General features: G+C 39.1%; 1 long non-coding RNA gene across 1 annotated transcript; it reads left to right on the forward strand.

The window, feature by feature from the left end:
* The first annotated feature begins 391 nt into the window (after positions 1 to 391).
* Positions 392 to 6091, forward strand: LOC131423330 (uncharacterized). Its single transcript, XR_009224732.1, has 3 exons — positions 392 to 523; positions 3905 to 4177; positions 5763 to 6091. It is a non-coding gene; the product is annotated as an uncharacterized LOC131423330 (long non-coding RNA).
* The last annotated feature ends 715 nt before the right edge of the window (positions 6092 to 6806 follow it).

A 6806-nucleotide genomic window follows, 5' to 3' on the forward strand; every position in this document is an offset into this window, starting at 1 on the left:
TGTGGTTTGCCCTCAATTTACTTTCTATTCTCTCCAACTCCCTGGAGGAAAATTTGGCCACATCCTTTGTAGTAGTCAGAGAAATGAGAAGATGCCACAGCCACTTGGTACAGCATAGTGTGTTCAGCACATATGGAGTTTTTAAGGGTGAGCCCAGACTTACTGAGTAAGTAAGATTTGTATTTAAACAGGAGTAAATGACGGAGTCACTTGGGATGAAAACCTGTTTGGCAATCCTCAAGAAGGGGCAGATTACTTCTGACAGGTCTAAACAGCCCAGGCAGATAGGATCATTTAACTATATTTAACGAACACTGACAAAGGAATGTTTGATTAATGTCTCCCACCCAAATATCCAGGGACTGGCAGGTCACCTTCTCAAACCAATAGGCAGTGGAAGAATTCTCTTTCATTATGCATGATTGCAACATGCTTTAAATGGTCTGACGAGGACACGCTCCACCAAGATCTCAGGATTTCCTGGAGTCTTCTGCAGTGAGAAGGACGCTCACTTCTATTTTGGGTAAGCATGGGGGGGGGGCGGTCCATTTAGTGGGACATGTATTTATGCCAAGCCAAAGTTGCACTGATGATTTGAAAACAAAACAAATCAATAGAAACCTAAATATCCTCCCCCTCAAATTGTTAAGTGATGAAAATTCCAATGATTTTAGTTTTGCTTCAATTCCAGTCATTGAAGTTTTAATTTTTTTTGTAGGTGTGCAGGATTTATGCCAAGCTCTCTTATGTGATCCTGTTTATTTTTATTATCTCTTCAACTATGTGTGAGTTTCTCACTTTTGAGATGTAAAATAAAATCTATTTTTAAGACTTACTACTAAAATTTCAGAAAGAAACTAAGAGTTGCACATCCAGAGGCCCATTCTGTATCCGGTATTGCCAATTCCTAAAAAAGGGACCTGTGACTCTGTCTCTTGCTGATGGTAACATTGTTTAAACATTCTGGCAAAGAACAGAAGATTTCAAAGTCAATGGAATCTTCTAGCTATGTATATTAAATCGCTAGTGTCTGAAATTTGTTCATGGGGGTTTCTGTTGGACTGAGTGCCTTGTTTCTAGGTGCTTTCTAAGAGTACAACACTTTTTAAGATTATACCAAGTTTTCCAGGAGTGATTCTGGTTTTCCAAAGAAATTATGATCAAGTGGAGTTAATCTTTTTTATAATGATGAACTCTAATGATTCTCCACCATTGGAGATGTTAACTTTCTCTTTTGTTCACTCACAGCACTTAGTACAGATCCTGGCACATAGTAAGTACTCATTAAATGATTGTTGAAAGAAGGGAAGCATGTGCTGTTGAGGTTCTGTTTAAAGAGGTCCGCAAAAGAGCTATCTGGTTCCAAGGAGTCTGTCTGGAATAAGACTTCCCGGACCAGGTGCCTAGGAAAACATATAAAAGCTGCCTTTGAGGAAGTCATGGCTATTGGTGCTACTCTTAGGGTATGAAGGGAGGGACAGGGAGGTACTCTAATATCATCTTACCTGTTATGTCACAGTGAAATACCTCAAAGAAGCTTTCCCCAGTCCACTAAGAGTAGGCCGTATGAGTTTTTTATGGCTGCTATAACAAATTACCAAACTTGGTGTCTCAAAATAACAGATAGAAATTTATTGTCTTACCTTATTGTAAGGCCAAAAGTCTGAAGCAGGCCTCACTGGGATAAAATAAAAATGTCAGCCTTCTGCTTTCCATTTTGGAGGCTGTAAGAGAGTGTTTTCTTGCCAGGTTACCCACATTTCTTGGCTTGTGGCTCTCTCTACCATTTTCAAAGTCAGCAATGGCGGGTTGAGTCTTCCTCATATCTTATCCTTCAAAACTCCCCTTTTGTCATCAAATCTTCCTCTATCTTTCCTTTCTCACTTTTAGGGTTCTTGTGATTAGACCCACCTGAAAATTCAAGTAATCTTCCTATCTTCAGTCCTTAACTTAATCATATCTGCAAAATTCCTTTTACCATGTAAGGTAACGTATTCACACATAGGGATCAGGACACTTACATTTTGGGGTGGTGTTGTTATTTAACCTATTGCAGGAAGTCTTTATTATATACTCCCACAGAACTCTGTGCTTTATAGTATGCTTTATAACATCAACAAATGTTAATTACTTAGCTTGTCCTGTGACTATTCATTTAATGTTTGTCTGCCTCTAAAGATCTATGAGAACATGGGCAGTATCTGTTTCATTTATTCTTGTATCCACAGTGCCTGTCACAATATTTGGTTTATACTACACATCAGATAATATTTTGGCAAATGGAAAACCTTCCACCAACCATATTTCATTGACATTCCAATGCCCCCATGAGACAGGGGTACCATGCCCATTTTGTAGAAGATAATACTGAGCTTCAAAGAGCAAATAATGCTCTATTTTTTTTCTCTGAATCAGTACCCTCCATTTCATATTTGAAGTTTTTCACGTTCTAGTATGTTGCAGGTGGTATTCGCTGCCACACCCCTGGAGCATGTCAGAAGACAGAAAGTTTCCAAGAAGGGCAGGGGAGATAGCATCAAGTTTTGATATCACTGCCAGGGTCTGCTTGACTCTTTGACTGGAAATGGTTGACTGTTTGTGATTTGATAAGCAGGAGCATTCACTATCAAACAGGATTTCTTGGTTGAGCAGGTTTAGTGTCGACTACTCCAAGGAGAGGGCAAATCATCTGTATGGTTAACAGTTTTAATCATAGCCTGGTGCCCTGATTCTCTTTCTACACATTAAAAAAAAAAAAAAAAAACTAAGTGATTGGAAAAAAAATATTTCTTCTTCAACCTCTTCAAAACCCTGATTTGTTCAAGTTTATATTGGGTTCTTGTCTATTGTGTAGCTGATGTGTTCAGCCACCAGGGCAGACTATGGTAAGAATCTTTTACAAAGCCCATCAGGAATGGGTGACTCAAGGTAGTGCTAGAAAAATACCTGCTGAGTTCCTTGAATGACTAGTGACAGTAGCCGATGTTCCTTAGTGACTATATGGGAGTTAGGGAAGATAATAGAAATACCAGTTTATTTATGTTTCTCATCTCTACCTTATTTCAGTGCTATAGGTATGATGGTGAGTTAGTTTAGGAAATCTAAAACCAAGAATAGCTTCTATTCTAAAGCAGATGCTTTTTATAATAATGCATCAGAGGCCTCAAGAATTACCCAGCCTACTAGCTGATTGGTGTGGAAAAAGGCAACATGGTACGACAGAATGAGATTAGACCTTAGAGGAGGGCGGATTTGAGTTTGTGTTCCTGAAATCACCACTTACTGGCTGTGAGAACTTGGACAAGTTACTTAATTTACCTGAGCCTTCACTTTTCCTTTAAGAAACAGGTATGTGTTTTGAACTTGAAAATAAATACTTCACGTGGAAAGTACCTAACAAAGTGACTGGCTTGAAACACGTTATTTCTCTTTCTCTTTCCTCCATCTTTCAAAGAGTTTAAAACCTTTCTGCTTTGCAAACATTTCTTCAAACAGCAACAATTATTCTAGACTGCTCCATGTCAGCATAATTTAAAAAGTACGCAATTGATACCTGATAGCTTGGTGCTATGTCAAGTTATCAATCAGCGGGACAAGGAAATGACTGAAAATGTTCAATCAACCCCCCACCCCTGCGATATGCTTTACAAAGTCAAGTAGATGTGGTCAGCGTGGCCGAAAGCTTTGCTACCAGTGCAGAGGCAGTCTAAAAGTTTTATTAGAGAGAAAGAGCTGTGCATTCTGAATCAGAGTCCATCAGGAAAGACACATTCAGTGTTATTTAGTGACTGTCACTTACCCGGCAGGATTTTGATGTGTTTATTGATGTGGTTACCTGTATAAATCAGGATTTGATAAGATTTTAGGGCCTGTAAATGAGCTCTTTGTCTACATTCCTGAATAGGTGAACAACTGCTTGTGGCACCAATTGAGTTCCTGAGGAAGTAATTACTCACCCAGTGAGGTGCATGACAATGAGTGGGCTGAACCCACTCTCAACTGGTATGAATGAAGAGCAGGGGATATGCCAGCAAGCACTCAGAACTGAACTCGCAGACAGAGAAGCCCTTGAAAATTAAAAGAAGAGAGAGATGAGCACTATCTCGATCTAAAGACTTTGAATGGACTGCAGACTGGCTTGCCCAACTTTACTGAAGCCTTATTGAAGAAACTTCAGGTTTCCAAAGAATGTGTTCATGCCAAGGGCGGGTGGCCAAGTGGGAGAAGGAAGACTACAGAGGCAGATGTAGCAGTGCCTGTCATGTTCTGTGGGGCAGCCTCATGGGGTCTGGAACTCTGGCTCCACTGACAGATACCCCCAATAAGATAAAAATGGCTGCTTTAAGCTCTTGCCAGCTGCTGCTATTTCAATTCAATTCAGGCTCTCTCTCTCTCTCTGAATATGTGCTTGTCAAACAACTTTTGATCATGACTTGGACTCTGATTCCCTTCATGGGGATGGAGTTGGGATGGGTTAGTCCTGTGGTCAGGTAAACGTGTCACACTTTGCATACGTATCAATTTCATGATATTTAATCAACTTTCAGTTCAATCTTGGGTGATCTATTTCTAGGAGGCAGACTGAATTGGGAGATTCTGTCCTTTAAGGTGACCTGTGTACCTACCTACCTATCTACCTGATTGCCATTTTGTATTCTCTTGACGAGGTTGGCAGTTGCCAGTCTATTTTCTTGGGTAAACAATATCACTTGCATACTTTTTTTCCTCCCTCCATTTCTGCCTATACAAAGTTACTCTATAGATCAAGAATTGGAGAATATTTTTTTCCCACTAAAATAGTCTTTGTGGGCCATCGGTCTTTGTTTCAACTATTCAACAAAAATTGGTTTTGAACGAATATCTAACTGCCAGAAGAGCAGTGATCTTCCTTGTGGGAACATTCAGAACTTAGCTGAATCTCTTTAACTGAAAAAAAGTTAGTACTATTTTTGCTTTGCATTTTATATGGTAGTGATAAAGGGACATGAGCCCCACTGCCAACCTCTTTGGGAAATAAGGCCTCCAAAGATCTTAACCTGGCCCTTCCTTGTGCACACTCATCTTCTGTTAGCAGGTAGCATTGCATTTTGGGATCCTAGAGTCCTTTATTATCATTCCTCCATAGAATTCTCATCAATTGACTCCCATCCACACCAATGAGACCTCTTGAATTTTATCTCATTTTACAGTTATTTATTTATTTATTTATTTATTTTTCTTGTCTCACTTAAGGAATAGATTCTAGTGCTGGGGGCGGTGGCACACACTGAAATCCCAGTGGCTCAAGAGGCTGAGGCAGGATGATTGGGAGTTCAAAGCCAGCCTCAGCAACTTAGCTAGGCCCTAAGCAACTCAGTGAGACTCTGTCTCTAAATAAACTATAAGAAAGGGCTAGGGATATAGCTCAGTGGCTAAATGCCCCTGGGTTCAATCCCTACTACAAAACAACAACAGCAAAAAAAAAAAAAAAAAAAAAAAGAGAGAGAGAAAACATTCTAGAAACACCACATTTCTTTGTCTTTCTCATATTCAGTTTCCTCATATGTAAACTGGGACCAGTGTATATAGGATATATACGTTACAGCTCTGGAGGGCATAGCTCACTTTCTGTCTTTCCACATCACTGCCCCATGATGCAAGTGTAACTCCTTGTATAGTAACTGCTTAATTAATACATTTTGGATGAATTGATGAATTTAATTTGAGGTTACTGATCTCTTTAGTTTTGAGCTTTGGCTTTCTCTCTCCTTTTTATTTTCCAGGTGAATGGCCATGTGTCTTTTTCTCTCCGGATCCTAGAAGTTCTCAGTTTCTGAACTAAGCTTCTGCTATAGATTCCACTGGGTCCTTGCCTGTCCCTCTCCGAAACCTGAAGAGAATTCAGGAATTCTGCCAAAGCCCTGGGGTTATTTGAAAGTACAAGAAGAGTCTGCCTGGGATTCCCCTTTCTTATAGTTTCATTTTGAGTGTAATATGTTAGAAAGATAATTTACAGAAAATACACTTTAAAAGGAAGATATGGGGGTGTTATTTATAAAAGAAGAATGATACTTGTATTGGCAAGATGTGTGACTCTTAATAAATCATTTTAACTCTGTGTGAGGGTTTGAGCATTATAGTGATAGAATATAAGCCTGTGTTCATGAACTGTGTAGAAGTTGGCAAACAAAAACTGGACTACCGTTCTACCTGGGGTTACACACAGGGATGCCTTTTTTTCCCATAATTTTTATTGGTGCATTATAGTTGTAATGATGATGGGATTTGTTGTTACATAATCACAGATGCATGTAATATAACAATATAATTTGGTTAATATTATTCCCCAATATTTCCCCTTGGTCTCTTTCTTCTAAGAGGAGAGGATCAGGGATGCATAGTTTGCCTTTTTCCAAAGAATCACTCAAGCATTCACCTGGTCATATGTCTGTGTGTGTGTGTATACAAATATGTATATATGCATATGTGTATATATATATATATATGTGTATATCTATGTATTTCTCTATGGAGGGATGGAAAGAGAGATTTGGAGAGGGTTTATTTTAAGAATTTGCTAACATGATAATGGGGACTGAAATCCATAGAACAGGCTGGCATACTGGAGACTCAGGTGGAATTCTGTTTTTATAGTTTTCAAGCACAATTCTTTCTTCTCTGGGAAACTTCAGTGTTTGTTCCTGAGGCCTTTAACTAACTGTAGGAGGCCCACACACATTGAGGATAATCTTCTTTACTTAAGTCACTGATTGTTTAATCACATCTACAAAATACTTTTTTAGCAACATCTACAATGATGTTTGACC

This window comes from Marmota monax, unplaced genomic scaffold, assembly GCF_021218885.2.
Source record: "Marmota monax isolate L192 unplaced genomic scaffold, Marmota_monax_Labrador192_F-V1.1 WCK01_AAM20220418_F8-fsc00278, whole genome shotgun sequence".
NCBI lineage: Eukaryota > Metazoa > Chordata > Mammalia > Rodentia > Sciuridae > Marmota > Marmota monax.